This window comes from Chrysochloris asiatica, unplaced genomic scaffold, assembly GCF_000296735.1.
Source record: "Chrysochloris asiatica unplaced genomic scaffold, ChrAsi1.0 scaffold00176, whole genome shotgun sequence".
NCBI classification, from domain to species: domain Eukaryota; kingdom Metazoa; phylum Chordata; class Mammalia; order Afrosoricida; family Chrysochloridae; genus Chrysochloris; species Chrysochloris asiatica.
In genome coordinates this window covers 2,928,876-2,946,904 of record NW_006408694.1, presented here as the reverse complement: position 1 = coordinate 2,946,904, position 18,029 = coordinate 2,928,876, and the positions used below count along the sequence as shown (strand labels likewise).

Sequence of the window (18,029 nt, the reverse complement as noted above, 5' to 3'; positions counted from 1 at the left end):
ACTCTATAAGGTGGAAACCTATCAGAGAAGAAAATATTCTCCACTAATGGAGAGCGATAGGAAAGAATTAAAGGCAGAAAACTTAAAGGTCCCCAGACAAATTAGGCAGTCCTGTAGAGTTCTGGCTCTTAGGCTTCATGCTACAAGGTTTTGTTTCTTAATATATTAGGTTGTTTGCACTTTTTAGCTCTTGTGTACTGCCATGAACACTGCTGTTTAAGTAGATGAGTGTGCTTTAAAGTCTTGAGTATTTAACTAGGAGTTTCTGGCTCATGTGGCAGTCTGCAAGCTTTCCACAATGGCTATATAATTTTGCATTCCCATCAACAGTGAATAATTTCTCCACATCCTTACCAACATTTGTTGTTACTATTTTTTAACCTTCGACATCCTTTTGTTAAGTGCTATCAAGTCAGTTCCGACTCATAGTGATCCTATGTGGGGTTTCTTTGGAGCAGCTGGTGGGCTTGAACTGCTGACCTTACGGTTCGAAGTTCAGTGCTGACCCAATAGCACCACACCAGGAGTCCTTCGATATCCTAGAGGAAATCAAATGATATCTCATTGTAATTCTGATTTTCATTTCTCTGATGACTAATGATAGCATTCTTAGGTTTGGTGGCCATTTGAATGTCTTCTCTGATGAAATGTCTATTCAAGTCCTTAACTATTTTATGATAGTGCTGTCTTTGTTATTGAAATTTTTTGTTCTTGGTTATTAGATTCTTGTTGGCTATGTGGTTTCTAAGATATTCCCCTAGTTGGTAGATTTTTTTTTTCTCTCACTTTTTTGTAATGTATTGATTAAAATTTTTTTAGATTCAGTTATCTTTATTAGCCTATCAGTGTTACATTTTATACATAGTATCTAGTCTACTCAAAGGGATCTGTTTTAATATATCGTGCTAATAATAAAAAGCTGTCAGATAGCTAAGACTATCATTTTTATATGCACTGACTGGACAAGGCAAGCTAGAAAGTTAATCACTTTGTACAAATTTAATAATAATGTTCCAAAATAAAATGAATAGGAAGCTGCTAAATTTTAAAGCAGGGGAGGAAAAAATGTTTTATTTCAGTCTTTTGTGTTCCAGTAATACCTTCAATTAACAGCAACAAAGACATCATTAGAAAAATTTTCTCCTTATAAAATTTCTGAACTGCTATACAAATTAAAGTAAAATAGTTATTAGAGTCTTTCAGGAGGGAAAGAGCTATGTTTTTCAGTGTGGCTAAGGCTCCTTAGTGATACCCAGGTACAGTGATACCCAGGTACAGCCCTGACCTAAGTGTGTAAGGGTTGGGCCCACTTGGAGAAGTGATCATGATTCTTCCAGGAGGTAGAGTAAAACCTGGTTGTGGTTAGTAGTCATTGCATTCCAACTTGTGAGTCAGGGGCCACAGACTAAATTAGCAGGCTGAGATGTTTGGGTAGTGTAAGCTTGTGGAGGATAGCTGCTTGCCTGATGCTGCTGTGGTGGTTGAGCAGGCATTTGTTGAAGCTGATCAGAAAAGGCCTGCAAAGCTGGTTGTTGGCTATATCACTGGAGCTGCTGAGGTTGCTGGGGCCCAGTCTGCTGACTATAGCTTGCTGAATACTGAACACCATACTGTTCTGGAGGCAAGTGGAGCTTGTGGCTGCAAAGCATCATAAGTGGCCTGCTTGTGTCTGTACTCCTGTGTATGTGAACTGTTGAGGAAGAGCAAATGATGCTGTCGAGTGATCCTGAACAGTCTTCTTCCGGAGCACTGGGTGGCCCTGAAACCTGATTATCTGTTAAGCCAAATTCTGACATGATATTTTTATTGATTTCATCTTGTTTTTTTTTTTTTTTTTTAAAGGATCAAAAGTTGACATACTTGCTGCCATGACTTGAGTAGACTGATTTCCAGAGAATCAGAAGCAACAGGTTTTTTGTTTTTTTTTCTCTACCATCCACAAAATTATTTATGGAAATATTGACAAGTCCTGGTTCGCCAGGTGGTTCCAAGCTATACAATAAGTGATTCACTTTATTTAGAAGTTCTATCAATTCCCTATGGGGATATTTCACTTGTGTCAGGGGCCTTGGCTTGCCATTAACAAATGTCCATTTCAGAATCCTACACTGGATTGCAAAGGAAAGGTCAGAAGTATCAAAAATGGCTATCTCTACATCTTTATTGTAACTTCATCATTACTCAGAAGTTTTCCTCTGAAAACCTGCTGCATCATTAGCACTAATTCATCTTATATCTTCATAATGAATGGGAGTTCAGAGAATATCCTCCCCAACGATTAGCTTCCCGCATAGATCCAACTGTCCATTCATGTTCTATCTAGACAACTCTAGAGAAAGACAGCTTATGGAGGCTCCTGCTGCAGTCGCCGCCTCCCTCTCCACCCTCAGGTCTCTGGACTGGCCGGTACTAGACAACAGACTACAGCTGCTTCAGCTGCCCTCCCCCACTGTCACATGGGACTGCAGACTCTTGCAAGCCCTGGCTGATCACAGGGACCCACCAACTTAGTTTGAGATCGGCCCAATACGTGGCAGGTCAGGGAAGCAGATGGGTGGGAACAAGAAAGAAAGTTGATTAAAATTTTTATGAGATCCAACTTATATATATTGTCTTTTGCTGTTTGTGGTTTTAAAATTTCTATTATCTTAAATAACCCATTATTAAAACCTAAGCACAGCAGTGGCAGTTCTTTGGTTTGGGTTGGTAAGCTCAATAGCATTGTCCTTGCAGTTTCTTTTTTTTAACTTTTTATTGTGAATTGAGTGAAGATTTGCAAAGCAGATCATCAGTTTTACATTCAAACCAAATCATATGCTTTGCTTCATTACAATGATCATAATCCCTTCTATGTACCAACAGTTAACAGTATTTATCTTTATTCACTTTTAACAGTATTTATCTTAACTCACATTTATCTTTATTCATTCCTCTCTGTGTTTCCTGCTACTTTTTTCTTGCTTATTTTTTCTCTGGTAGCAGGAAACACAGGGAGGAATGCAGTGTTTCCTCTTGTTGTATATTGCCTGCCCTGTTGCCCATGTTAACATGTGTCTACCCTCTAGTCTGTGAATAATTTTCCCTTGTCCTCTTCCCCTAACCATCACTGATTATTTCTTTTATCAAGAAAACCTTTTCTCAACTTTTTACAACATTTGTCTTATACAATATTTGTCCTTTTATGATTTACTAATTTCACTCTTTGTAATGTCCTCCAGGTTTATCCATGTTGTGAGGTGTTTCACAGATTCATTGTATTCTTCCACATTGCATAGTATTCCATAGTGTGTATATACCAAATTTGTTTAACCATGTGTCTGCTAATGGGCATTTAAGCTGTCTCCATCTTTTTGAGGTGTCTTCTGTAGAAAGTATATTTCAAGGATTCTGCTTTCTTATCCATTCTGCTCTGTCTCTTAAGTGGTACATTTAACCCATTTACATTCAATATAATTATCAGTAGGTATGGATTAATTGCTGTCTTTTTGCTGTGTGTTTTTTGGTGTTGCTGGTTTTTTTGTTCCACATAATTTTTTCTGCACTGAGTTAATTTCTTTGCGTTTTCAATTCTGTTATATTAATGGTTACTACATATTTCTGATTTCCTTCTTTTTTCATTTTGATGTACAGCTGCATTCATTTTCTTTGAGATTACCCTGAAATTTATTAATAATGACTAATAATTTAAAAATTAATAGTTTGTTTTATCTTGAAATCTGCTTGACCTCCTCACCATTTTGAAGTTCTGTACCTACACTATTTCATCTTTTTGCTTTGTAGTTGACTTCATTATAAATTGATATCTCTGGTTCCATATTTTCAGTCTTGTTTCACTTTAAATACTTCTATATCTTGATTGAGTTCTGGGTGGTGTGGTCATATATGGCAATATTAGGTTGTTGGTTCTTAGTCCAAAGCACATCCTTTAGCATTTTTTTTTTTTTTTTGTAAAGTTGGTCTACTTATTGTAAATTCCTTTAATTTCTGTTTATCAGGAAAGGTCTAATTTTGCCATCATATTTTAGGGACGACTTTGCTGAGTATATAATTTTTGTTTGGCAGTTTTTTTTCCTTTAGAATTTTGTATATGTCTAACCATTGCCTTTTTGCTTGCATGGTTTCTGCTGAAAAATCAGAGTTCAGTCTTACTGGTTCTCCTTTGTAGGTTACTTTTCGTTTTTCTCAAACTACTCTCAGGGTTCTTTCCTTGCCTTTGGTTTTGGAGAGTTTGATTATGATATGTCTTGGTGATTTCCTTTTACAGTTTATCCTGTTTGGTGTTCAATCAGCTTCTTGAATAGTTATCTTCTTGAGAGTCTTTCATGATGTTAGGGAAGTTTTCTTTTTTTTAACTTTTTGTTGTGAATTGAGTGAACGTTAACAGATGAGATCTTTAATTTTTCATTCACTAAATCATATACTTTTGTTTCATCTTAATGATCACAATCCCCTCCCTGTAACATCAGTTATCCTACTTCCTCCCTGTGGCTTCCCTTTTACGTCTTATATTTCACAAATGAACAAAGCAAAAATATTTGATGTACACATACAAAACAAAAAATAAATGTTCATTTCAATTTCTTAAGGACATATTCTGCAAGCCAGCCACCTACCCACAGGAACACAGCCTTACTCAGTCCATAGGCCTGCAGTCACCTCTGCCACCGTCTCTGCTGTCACCACTTTTCTAGGTAGTATCTCATGCTCCATTCATGCTCTTCCTTCTTTATGACCCTGGGAATATCTATTTCTGAAATGAAAGATTAATTACTCCCTCCTTTTAGTTATACATCTTCAACAATTAAAGTTGTGACAATCACAATCCTGCTAATAGTTACTCACAATTGAATCTAAGCCCCTATCAGTGTTTTCCTCCATCCCCTTTCACCAGATCCTTCTGGAGAAGAGGAAAACTATCCAATAGGGATTGTACCTTACCCACCTTGTTCTGAAACTATGCACATTCATAAAAGCTTGTAAGACAGCAAATCTGTGTCTTTATAGCTCTACCACCACCTCTCTTTTTGATAGCCAATATCTAGATTGCCTGTCCCTATCAGCCCAGTGTATTGAGGGAGCCAGTTTTTTCCTTGAATTGAAGAGTCCTCCTATTCTGGTTGGAATTTTGAGCAACTGCATCCATAAGCAAAGTTCTAGTTCATCACAGTACAACAATATACACTTGCTCACAATATCAAACATCTTTATCTTCATCTGGTTGAGTTCTGGTCAGCTACCCATCCAAATTAAGTCAAATGGTTACTTAGCTGCAAGTTTAGGGTTCACGCATGCTTCCCTGCCTGCCACTCTCATCTCTAGCCCATTAGGGAAGTTTTCTTTCAACAACTCTTTGATAATGTTCTCTGTACTTTTTACTGTCTCTTCCTGTTCTGGGATTCTGATCACCTGTAAGTTGTTCCTCTTTGTGATGTCCCACATAACTCTTAGGCTTTCTTCATATTTTTTCATTCTTTTTTTCTGTTTGTTCTTTTAGCATACTAACATTGAGAGATTTATCTTTAAGCTCACTAATTCAGGCTCCCATTGTTTCGCATCTGCTCCTTTTCCCTTTCAATGTATTGCCCATTTCTGATATCTTATTATTAATCTTCTGGATTTTTAATTGCATGTTTTGTATTGTTTCAAAATTTACATTTATTTTGTTTGTTCTTATAGTGTTTTCCTGAATCCATCTAAAATTTCTACTGTGTTCTTGCTTTCCTTGATCTTTCAATCCTTTGAATGTACCTAATTATCATTTTTAAAAATTCCTTTTTAGTTAGTTCCATACCTTTTCTTCCTCAGAAATGTTTTCTGGTTCTGTATTTTGGTCATTTGCTTGAGCCATTCATTCTTGTTTCTTCATGAGAGCTCAAATTATGTGTTGTTTCTGGGACATTATGGGTTTGTCATATTTGCATTTGACTGGTGATTGCATGTTGGTGTGTTCTCAGACTCTCACCATCTGTCTCCTGTGGGTGTAGTTAGAGAATGGAAACATGTACACTACTCTTGTTCACTGTTCGTGCACCTCAGTTTAGGGTGGGTTTTGCTGGTGTTGGCTGCTGTTTTTCATTGAGCAGGTGGTATAGGAGTTGGTATTGATCAGTGGGTGAAGCTTCAGAGGGTAAAGTGGCTGGGTGGTACGGGCAAGGTTGCTGTCTCCTGTTGGATAGGAAAGATAAAACCCCTCATCACCCCACCCCACTCACAAAGAAACAAAAGAAAATAAACAAAGAAGGAACCAACAATGAAAAGAGAAAATAATGAGACAAATAAAAACAGGAAACAACCAGAAAAAAGAATATACTAACTATAAAGACTAAGAGGAATAGGGAAATGGAGTTATAAGAGAGAATATAAAAGGAAGAAATAAAAATACCACTTAAGAATAACTAAAAAAGAGAAAGTGGAGCTATAGAAGAGAAAAATAAGAGAGGAAATAAAAGGAAGCTCCACAGGAAAGTGGAGCTATAGAAGAGAATAATAAGAGAGGAAATAAAAGGAAGTCCTCCCTCCCCCCCAAAAATAACAGATAAAACAGAGAGAGAGAAGATTAAAAAAAGAATGTATAGAGTAGTAATGAAAGATAAAAAGAGAATAAAAAGGAAATGAGAAACAAGAAAAAGACAACAGAGATAAGATAGAAAGAATAAAATTCAAGAGAATGCAAAGAAAAGAAGAAAAGTTGAATAAACAAACGAAAATAATGAGATAAGGAAAAGGAAAACTAAACTCAAAAACAAAGAAACAGTGTTTTGACCTGAAAAAGAGAAAACTCTGGGAGGCTTCTTCAAGCCAAGGAGCTCAAGAGATGGGTGCAGGAGAGATGTGACAGCAGAGTGTCTGGCCCCACATGGAGTTCATGTCAGCCTCCTTATCTATGTTCAGGGCACTCAATTGGGAAGTAATTTGTGGAGGCCCTTGAGGTCCTAACAGTATCTGTTAGGACCATCAGGCAGCTATGGACAGGTTGGTTAAATGCTGGCCTGGTGGCTCTGTGGGTTCGGTAGGTCTGGAACCAAGCCCACCTGAATCCAGGCACCAAAGGGGCACAACTGGCCCCTTCATACTGGCATGGCTCCAAACCAAGTTGCTCCAAACTCCTGGAGAGCTGGGAGTGGATGAGGTGGGAGGTGACTACACCTCTGGTCACCAGGGGAGTGTGGGGAAAAAGAATGAATCACACCTTTCCCATCTCATGTGTGACTCTGCTCTGGCAGGCCACCTTCTGTTGTCAAAGCTGCTTCTAAGATGGTCATGTTGCATCTGGCTTGCTGTTGACCAGTCTGTCTCCCTCTCTCATTGTCCCTGGTCAGCTTCTCTTTCCAGCATGCAGTCAGTCCAATTCTTTAACCTTTCCTCTGAAGTTCATTGTTCTAGGATTTTCATGTCTGTTTCCTTTGGTTTCTCATATCTATCTGTGTTGCAGAGTGTCTGTGTAGTACCTCTGCCCAGTCCACCATCTTGCTGGAAGTCCTGCCCTTGCATTTTCTTTGCAGAATTTCAAGATTTTAGTTTATATCCTTAATCCATTTAAAATTTGTTTTTGTGTATGGTGTAAAGCATGGACATGGTTTAATTTTTCTATATATGGAAATCTAATTTTCCTAGCACCATTTATTGAAGAGACTCTTCTTTCCTCATCTGATGGGCTTAGCACCCTTGTCAAAAATTATTTGACCATATATGTGTCAGTTTATGTCTGGACACTCAGTTCTATTCTGTTGGTCTATGTGTTTATTGTCATATCATACAAGGCTGTTTTGATTATTGTAGCTATATTTCTTTTAAAATCAGAAAGTGTGAGGCCTCCTACTTTATTCTTTGCTTTAAACAATGCTCTAGCTATTTGGGGTCCATAGTGGTTACGAGTCTGGCTACTAATTTCAAGGTCAGCAGTTCAAAACTACCCAGTGGCTCTGTGGGAGTAACATGAAACTTTCTACTCCCGTAAAGATTTATAGTCTCGGAAACCCGATACAGGGTCGCTATGGGTCAGAACTGACTCTACTGCACGTACCCACCACCGCGACCACCTTTTCACATACAGTTGAGAACTTGCTTTTCTATCTCTTTGAATGAGGTTGTTGGAAATTTGATTGGGATTGCATTGAATCTATACATTGCTTTGGGTAGTATTGACATCATTATAATATCAAGTCTTCAAATCCATGAACATGGAACACATTTCTAGTTATTTAAGTCTTCTTTATTCTCTTTCAGCAGAATACATGCACGAGGTCTTTTTCATTGCATGAGGTCTTTACATACTTGGTTAAATTTATTCCTAGGTATTTATTCTCTTAGATTCTATTGCAAATAGAATCTTTTCCATAGTTTCCTTTTCATATCTCTCATTGCTGGTGCATAGAAACCCAACTGACTTGTTTGTTAACTTTGTACATTGCAACTTTGCTAAATTCCTCTATTAGCTCTAGAAGTTTTCTTATGGATTATTTGTGATTTTCTCTATATAAGATTATATCACCCAGGCATAGATAATTTGAATTCTTTTCCAATGTAGACAACTTTATTTTTGTTCTTGTCTTATTTCTTTGACTAGGATGTCAAACACAGAATTGAATGGAAGTTGCTCATAGTTACAAGGGAAAAGTGCTCCATCTTTCTCAATTAAGTATAATATTAGCTGTTTATATATGCCTTGAATCATGTTGAGAAATATCCCTTCTATTCCAATCTTTTTGAGGATTTTCATCAAGAAAGAGTGTTAGATTTTATCAAATGCCTTTTCTGCATCCATACAGAAGATCATATGGCTCTTTACTTTGCTCTGTTGATGTAGTGTATTATATTGATTGGTTTTCTAATGTTGAACCATCCTTATACTCCTGGAATAAATTCTACAAGTCATGGTGTATGCTGCTATTAATATTATGCTTGATTCTGTTTACTATTATTATCATTTACTTTTGTTATTAGGTGCAATCAAATCATTTCAAATTCATAATATCCCTATGCATAACAGAACAAAACACTGTCTAGTCCTGTGCCATCCTCACAGTTGTTATGTTAGAGCCCCTTGTTGCTGCCACTTGTCAGTCCATCTCATTGGGGTCTTTCTCTTTTTAAAATCAATTTGATTTTTCTCTTCATTTGTAAGTTCTATACCTACACTGTTTCCTCTTTTTACTTTGTGTTGTTGTTGTGTTGCAAACTGATATCTCTGGCTACTTATATATCTGAGTTGAGTTCTGGATATATTGTCTTGTATGTTAGTTTGAGTTGTCTGCTGATGTTGGTATCCAAAGATCTCTCTTAAGTATTTTTGTCAGGTTGGTTTGGTTTTTACTAATTCTTTTAATTTTGGTTTATCTGGAAATATCCTAATTTCAGTGTTATATTTGCTGGAGAGTTTTGCTGGTTATACAAGTCTTGGTTGAGTTTTATATATGTCATCCCATTGTCTTCTAGCCTACATGTTTCTTACTGAGAAATCAGAAGTTAGTCTTACTCATTCTCCTTTGAAAGTAACTTTTCATTTTACCCAACCTGCTCTCAGGATTCTTTTTTTGTCTTTGGTTTTGAAAAGTTTGATTTTAATATGTCTTGATGATTTTGTTGTGGGGTCTGTCCTGTTTGGAGTTCATTCAACTTCTTAAATACATATCTTTTCATCTTTCAGAATGTCAAGAAAATTTTCTTCCAACAACTCTTTGACAGTTTTCTCTGTACTTTATTTTTTTGGTGCCGTTCTATTCTGTAATTCTAATCACATATAAGTTGTTCCATGTTCCGATTCCTAGGATTTCAGAGACTGTAAATCTTTATAGGAATAGAAAGCTTAATCTTTCTCCCCCAGAGTGGCTGGTGAATTCAAACTGCTGACCTTCCAGTTAGCAGCCCAGTGCATAACCCAGTACACTACTAGGTAGAATTGTTCAGTTTCTTCACTTGTCATCTTGATGGTGTCCCCACTTAATTTTTAAGCTTAATTTTTTTTGTTATTTTTTTCTTATTGTTTGTCATGTTGTTATTTTTAACTGCAATCAAGTTGGTTTAGTAGATGAATATTTAGAGATTTGTCTTCAAGCTAACTAATTTAGTCTTCTGTTAATTTAGTTCTACTTCTTGCCCTTTTAATATATTATCTGTTTCTGAAATCTTAGTATTAATCATTTGGATTCCTATTTGCTATTTTTGTATGATTTCTGATTTTTCACTTATTTTGCCAATTTTTCTTGTAGTGTTTTCCTGAATTCCTCAAAATTTTGTTTGTATTTTCCTTGATTTTATCTGTAGTTTTCTCGATCACTCTCTCAATCCACTGAAGATATCTAAATATCATTCTTTTGAATTCCTTATCAGGTTTTTCTGGTACTATTTCAGGAATTGTATTTTCTGACTTTGTATTTTTGTCACTTGTTTGAGGCACTTTGTTTTGTTTAATTGTAAGCTGACAGTGTCTGTTTTCTCCAAGACATTGTGGTGTCATTGTATTTATATTTAATTGATGATTGTATGTTGTTATGCTCTCAGATTCTCACCACCCATATTCTAGTGGATGTGATAGAGACAGGAAGCTCTCTGTTTGCTGTTTGTGTAGAATAGTTCAGGCAGTTTTGTTGGTGTTGGCTACTGGTTATTGTTGATCAAGTGGTACAGGAGTGGGTGTGGTACTTGCCCAGTGGGTAGAGCTGCAGGAGGCATAGATGTGGCTGTGCTATTTGGGCATAATTGCTGTCTCCCAAAAACATACAACTGATAAGAGATCTGACAAGGCAAAATTCATACGCTTCTAGATATATGGGTGGTTTGCCTGATGTGCAGCCCTAGGATACACAGGAAGGGGTGTCACTGACTACCAGGAGGTGAGAGTGGGAACTGGCCTCCCCCCTTGCCACTAACCTCCAGTACACATCTTGTGCCTTCAGGCTGCTGTGCTAAAGTCACCAGCAAAAGTTCAAGATAACCGCATCATGCCAGACCAGCCAATAGTCCACCTGTTTCCTTTCTTGCTGCTACTGCTCAGTTTCCTTTCTAAGTCAGCACTCAGCCCACCTCTTTATCCTATCCTCTGAAGCGCATCATCTCTATCTGTTTCAATTGGTCTCTTTGTCTCTTTGTCTTTGTCATAGAGTCCTTGTTACTCGGTGCATCTGCCTGTTCTGCTATCTTGTCCCAGAAGTCTCTCTGTGTGATAGTCTTTGGAGACATTTGTCATTCTTTCATTTCAAATGATTTAAACAAATTATATAATAATTATATAATCCATTAAAAACAATTTATGGGGGAGGGGGACAAGATGGTGGACTAGGCAGAAAGACTATGTGGCCCCTGTGTAGTAAAGATACAGAAAACCAGATGAAACAGATTCACAGGATGATCTTGCAACTCTGAGCTTCAGATAAAGGCATAAATAAGTGCATTGAGAGCTTACTGGGAGAGAGAAATGAACTGATGCAAGAAAGAAGGTGACTTCTGATTCAGGGCAGCCAACAGGACCTACTGAAGCTATTTTGAATATGTATGAGTGGATTGAGAGACAAGTAAACATTTGTGTTGCAGAAACCTGTGCCCCTGACTTGCAAAGACAAAGGTGCATTTTCTTTCTTTTCTTTTCCTCTCCGGTTTCTTGCACCCCCCCGGTGACCAGAAGGGAAACCTGTACGAGTGGACATTCCTAAGGAAGGTACTGCATGAATCTCTTGACTGGACACATAATTGAAGGGGGAGGAGGTAACAGCAATAGCCCCTCTCTAGCAGGCCCAAATGTAAATTGGTCCTGGCCAGCCCCAGACTAGCTCTCACTAGGAGAAACAGCTGAATGGACTTGAGGGATAAAGAAAAGGGGAAAGGAAAAGTTGGTTATAGATCAAAGAGTCACAGCGGGACCATCTTGAAATTTCTCAGGCGACTGAAGGCAAAGGCCAGTAGGTGGCACAGAAGCATTGCATTTAATTTTATGCTATTGTTTCCTTTTCTCTTTCCAGGTTTTTTTTTGTTTCTAGTTTAGTTTGTTTGCTTTCCTTCTTTCTTGTGCGACTGTTTTCTCTTCTTGCCTCACCTGAAAGGAGACAGCAACTGCGGCTATACAGCCCAACCACAGCCCTTATCTTCAACCCCAGCAATTGGCCAGTCAATACCAGTTGGTATATACCAACCAGGTCAATGACAAAAACTAATATCAGCTAAATTCACCCTGGATGGAACTACATGAATAGCAAACAGAGAATGGTACACAAGCTCTTCTCTTGATCATAAGCATTAGAAAGCAATTGGTGAGTGCCTAATACACCAACATACATTCATCAACTTAATACAAATGCAACACCACCACAGTGCCTCAAAAGCAACAGAAAATCTCTGTTCACATAAAAAAAAACAAGACAGAGCAGCTGAAACAAATGACCAAGAGGCAAACACAGAAAATGTTTTTGAGGAAAAAGAAGTACTGGAATTGCCTGAGTTCAGGAAAATGATATTCAGGCATCTTCAAATTATTGACAGAAAGGTCAAGGAAAACAATGAATAATTCAGAAAAGAGCTACAGGAACAGTCAAGATAGATGAAGGGTTGAAGACAATACAAAACCTGCAAAAACACATCCAGAAAATTAATAGTAATGGACAATACTTTGAAAGGGCAAAGCAGTAGATTTGGATCAATGGATATCAGAATTAGTGAACTTGAAGATAAATCTCTCAATATTTGTAAGCTAGAAGAACAATCTTTTCTTGGATCAAGTATCAACACTCATGGAAGCAGCAGTCAAGAAATCAAACGATGTATTGCATTAGGCAAATCTGCATAACAACTTTTTAAAGTGTTATAGAGCAAAGATGTCAGCTAGAGGACTAAGGTGTACCTGACCCAAGCCATGGTATTTTCAGTAACCTCATATGTGTGCGAAAGCTGGACAGTGAATAAGGAAGAATTGATGCTTTTGAGTTATGGTGTTGGAGGAGAATATTGAAAGTGCCATGGGCTGCCAAAAGATTTTGGAAGAAGTGCAGCCAGAGTGCTCCTTGGAGGCCAGGATGGCCAAACTTCATCTCTCATACTTGGACATATTGTCAGGAGGGACCAGTCGCTGGAGAAGGATATCATGTTTGGTAAGGTGGAGGGTCAGAAAAAATGAGGAAGACCCCCAGCAAGATGGATTAGCAAAATGGCAGCATCAATGGGCTCAAGTATGGCAACAATTGTGAGGTTGGTCCAGGATCGGGCAGTGTTTCATTCTGTTGTGCATAGGGTCACTATGAGTCAGTGCTGACTTGATGGCACCTAACAACAGCAACAGAAGGATAATCAGAAAAAAGAATGAAAAAAATCTGAAGAAAGCCTAAGAGTCATGTGTGACAACATGAAGAGAAATAACCTGAGTGAATGGAATTCTAGAACAGGAAGAGACAAAAAAGGCCACAGAAAATATAGTTGAAGTGCTGCTGGAAGAAAATTTCCCTAACACCAAGAAAGATGAGAAGATAAACATGACATCAATTTTACTCAAATTACTCCAGAATATAGATAAGGATGGAAAATTTCTGAATATATTTTATGAAACTAGCATAACTCTCATACCAAAACCAGCCAAAGACATCACTAAAAAAGAAAATTATAGACCAATATTACTCATGAATATTAGTGCATAAATTCTCAACAAAATCCTAGCCAATAGAATTCAATAACATATTAAACAAATAATACCAAGTGGCATTAATTCCAGGGATACATGAATGGTTCAATATTAGAAAAACAATCAACTTAATTCAGCATACAAATTTTAAAAAATGAAAAGAATTACATGATCATATTGATTGATGCAGAAAAGGCATTTGACAAAATCCAACATCCATTCTTTTTTTTTGAAAGTAAAACTTTACTTTATTCAGCAAAATCATTTATTTACACAATGGGGAATGCTGGTTTGATTTTTTTTTGCCCGTCTAGAGATTTTTTTAATCTGGGAAGACGAGCAGGGAGGCTTCTGCCGGAGAGCAAAGGCAGAGAAAGAGGAAGTCTGCTGGTTTGATTTTGTTAATGAAATAAAAGCAAATTGGACAGAGACAATACTGAACTGTATATATATTCTGCATCAGAGTTGTCCAAATGTTTCCTCACCTGTATCAGGAACACCAAGAGCAACAGTATCATAAGGACACACAGGTCCAGTAAGACCCTAGGAATTTTCCAATGCAATTACCAACTTTTCCTTTTTTAAATAAATACATTAATAAAAACACAAAAATCAGCAAAACCAGCATTATGGTATAATAAACAGAATGTATCTCTGAAGTCAGTGAGTCATTAAACCTTATCAGACCATCTAGAGTTTATACAAGGTGATCTGTTCTTCTTCAGACCATGAACACAGATTTCAAACAGGTGAAAACATATGACTTTTTAGAAACCAACAATGATCTGATAAGGATTTAACTTAATGGAAGTTAAAGGGAAAAAAGAATTGCAGAGCATAGCGCCTATTTGAACAAGCTAGTTTTCCATATTTTCCAAATTAAAATTACGAAAAAACAAAACAAAACAAAAAACCGCTTCAACATCAAGCTACCGTACAAAGTTTTCCCCTTTTTTGTGTGTGAAATAGTTCAGAGTTTGCAATTTAATCCTGGGTTTTTAATGTGAAGGACAGTTTTGGCCTGGACTTCCCCTTGCTCAGGATAATTGTTTGTTCTTCCTTTTGTTGATGTTGTCTCTCTTGTTCTAGTTTCATCCTTTCCTCACCAATATCCACTCTTGATAAAAACACCCAACAAAGTAGGAATTGAAAGGAAATTTCTCAGCATAATTAAGAGCATATGTATAAATTCAACAGCCAACATTACTCTCAATGGAGAGAAACTGAAAGCATTCCCTTTGCAAACAGGTACTAGACAAGGATGCCCTTTATCACCACTCTTACTCAATATTGTGTTGAAAGTCTTAGCCAGAGCTATAAGTCAAGATAAGGAAATTAAAGGGATCCAAAAATTGCAAAGGGGAAGTAAAACTCCTTCTATTTGCAAATGATATGATCTTATACATACAAAAATCCCTTAGATTCAGCAAGAAAATTATTGGAACTTATTGAAAGATTAAGTAAAGTGTCAGGATATAAGATCAATATACAAAAATCAGTTGGATTCCAAGATACTAATAATGATAGCTCTGAAAATGAAATTAGGGAAACAATACCATCTAAAAGATGAAATACTTAGGGATAAATATAACTAGAGGAATAAAAGACCTATACAAAGAAAACTATAAAATACTACTACAAGAAACCCAAAGAGATTTACAGAAATGAACAAATATACCATGCTCATGGATAGGAAATCTTAAGATTGTGAAAAGTCAATATTACCCAAAGCAATCTATAGATATAAGATCCCAATCCAGATTCCAACAACATTCTTTAAAGAGATGGAAAAAAATGATCATGAACTTTATATGGAGAGGAAAGTGACCTCAGATAATAAAAGCATTGCTTAAGAAGAACAAAATTGGGGGTCTCTCATTCCCTGATCTCAAAAATTACTGTGCAGCCATAGTAGTCAAAACATTCTGGTACTGATACAATGAAAGATATATAGATCAGTGGCTAGAATTGAGAACCCAGAAGTAAATCCATCCACATACAATCAACTAATCTTTGACAAAGGGCTACAACACATTACATGGGGAAGAAATAGTCTCTTCAACAAATGGTGCTGGCAAAACTGGAATTGGATTTACTGATGAATGAGACAAGACCCATACCTCACATCATATACAAAACCAAACTCAACATAGATTAAAGACCTATATGTAAAACCTAGAGCTATCAATATCATCAATAGAAAACTAGGGACAAACTTAGAGGCTCTAATACATGGCATATATACACTATCAAACATATATCCAGTAGAAGATAAAATAGATGACTTTGACCTCCTAAAAATTAGAAAATCATGTGCATCAAAAGATTTCACCAGAAGAGTAAAACAGGAGCCTGCAGCCTGGGAAAGAATTTTTTTGCCATGATATATCAGACAAAGAACAAATATTAAAAAATTATTAAAAACTACAACAGCTTTACAATCAAAGACGAACAACCCATTTAAAAAATGAGCACAAAACATGAACAGATACTTCCTTGAGGAAGACATCCAGGCAGCCAACAAACATTTGAAGAAATGTTCATGATCATTAACCACTGTTGTTGTTAAGTGCTGTTGAGTAGGTTCTGATTCGTAGCGACCCTGTACAGGGTTTCCAAAGAGTAGCTGGTGATTTTGAATTACCAACCTTGTAGTTCAAACAGACCTTGTGGTCCAGTGCTTTATCCCACAGTGAGAGATGCAAATCAAACAACTATGAGCTATCATGCCACACCTACATTAAGAGCGAAGTAGTGTGGCGCTGTGGGCTAATACGTCAGACTGCAAAGTCATTTGAACTGCAAGGTCAGTGGTTCAAGCTCACCAGCTGCACCTTGGAAACCCTATACAGAGTTGCTATGGGTAGGAATCGACTTGACAGCACTTCACAACAACAACATAAAAAGAAGAAGGCAACAAATGCTGGTGATATGGAGAAACTGGGACTCTCCTACCAGTCTGGAGAATGGTATGGCAGTTCTTCAGAAAGTTGGAAATAGAAATACATTATGACCTAGCAATCCCTCTATTTGGTATATATCCATAAGAAATTTGAGCCAGCATAAGAGTAGATATATGCACACCAATGTTCATTGCAGCACTATTCACAATAGCAAAGAGATGGAGACAGCCTAACAGTGGAAGAATGGATAGACAAATCTTGGTACTTACACACCATGGAATACCATGCAACATTGAAGAATAATGATGACATTGTGAAACACCTCATAACTTGAATGGACCTAGAGGACATTATGCTGAATGGAATTAGTCAATCACAGAAGGGCAAATATTGTATGATATCATTATTATAAAAACTGAAGAAAAAGTTTTCAGACTAAAAGAAACATTCTTTGATGGTTATCAGGGGTGGGAGGGAGAGGACAGTAATTCACTGGCTAGAGAGTAAACACATGCTAGCTTGGGTGATGGGGAGGGCAATATACTAGAAAAGAAAAGCCAGTATACAAGAAAAGGGAGGTTGGCAGAAGAATGATGAAGACACAGGAGAGTATATAAGAGCTAAAGGGGGTAGAGGTAAATAGTGATATATATATATATACAACCTTGGAATAACAATATTCTGTGGGTATAGAGACACATGGACAGAGACTCATGCTGAATGGGTCTAGAGGAAGAGTAAAATGTGTGTATATGTGTATATATATATGTAGTTGGTGGTGTTTAAGTACCGTGGAGTCAGTTCCAACTCACAGTGACCTTGTATAGGTTTTTCAAGGCTGTAAATCTGTATGGGAGCAGGAAGTCTCATCTTTCTCCTGCAGAACTGTTGGTAGTTTCGAATGGCTAAAGATCAGTAGCTTGACTTGTAACCACTATGCTACCATAGCTCTCTCTCTCTCTCTATATATATATATATAGTTGTTGTTATTAAGTGTGGTTCCGACCCATAGTGACCCTGTATAGGGTTTCCAAGGAGTGGCTGGTGAGTTTTAACCACTGATCTTGTGGTTCAAACTGACCTGGAGAAAGAGTGCTTTTCCTGTGGCACCACACCAGGACTCAAATAGGTAGATTAAATAACCTGATTTAAAAATACTTATTCATTGTAGAAATCACCTAGACACTATGTACATATCTGTGTATATATTTATGCATCCCACAAATATACAAGAGTGTGAAAGAGGGTATTGATACATGAGTATTTACCTTTCCTGAAAACTCAACTATAAATGTGATGAGGCATACAGCGGGCAAAATATTGAAAACTTCCTAGATATTATCAAACATCTTAAGGCAATGAGTAGCTGAGCCTGAAGCCTCAAGACCATTAGTCTCAGGGGGCACCAGGGTCACTTGGCATAACATAACCCACAAATGTTCTATATCCTATTTTGGTGAGTAGCTTCTGAGGTATTAAAAGCTCATGAGTGACTGTCTAAGTTTAATCTATTGGTCTATCATGTA

At 37.1% G+C, this 18,029-nt stretch overlaps 1 pseudogene; it reads right to left on the bottom strand.

Moving 5' to 3' along the window:
* Positions 1 to 1,541: 1,541 nt before the first annotated feature.
* On the bottom strand, positions 1,542 to 2,312 carry LOC102811291 (annotated as a pseudogene).
* Between the last annotated feature and the right edge of the window lie 15,717 nt (positions 2,313 to 18,029).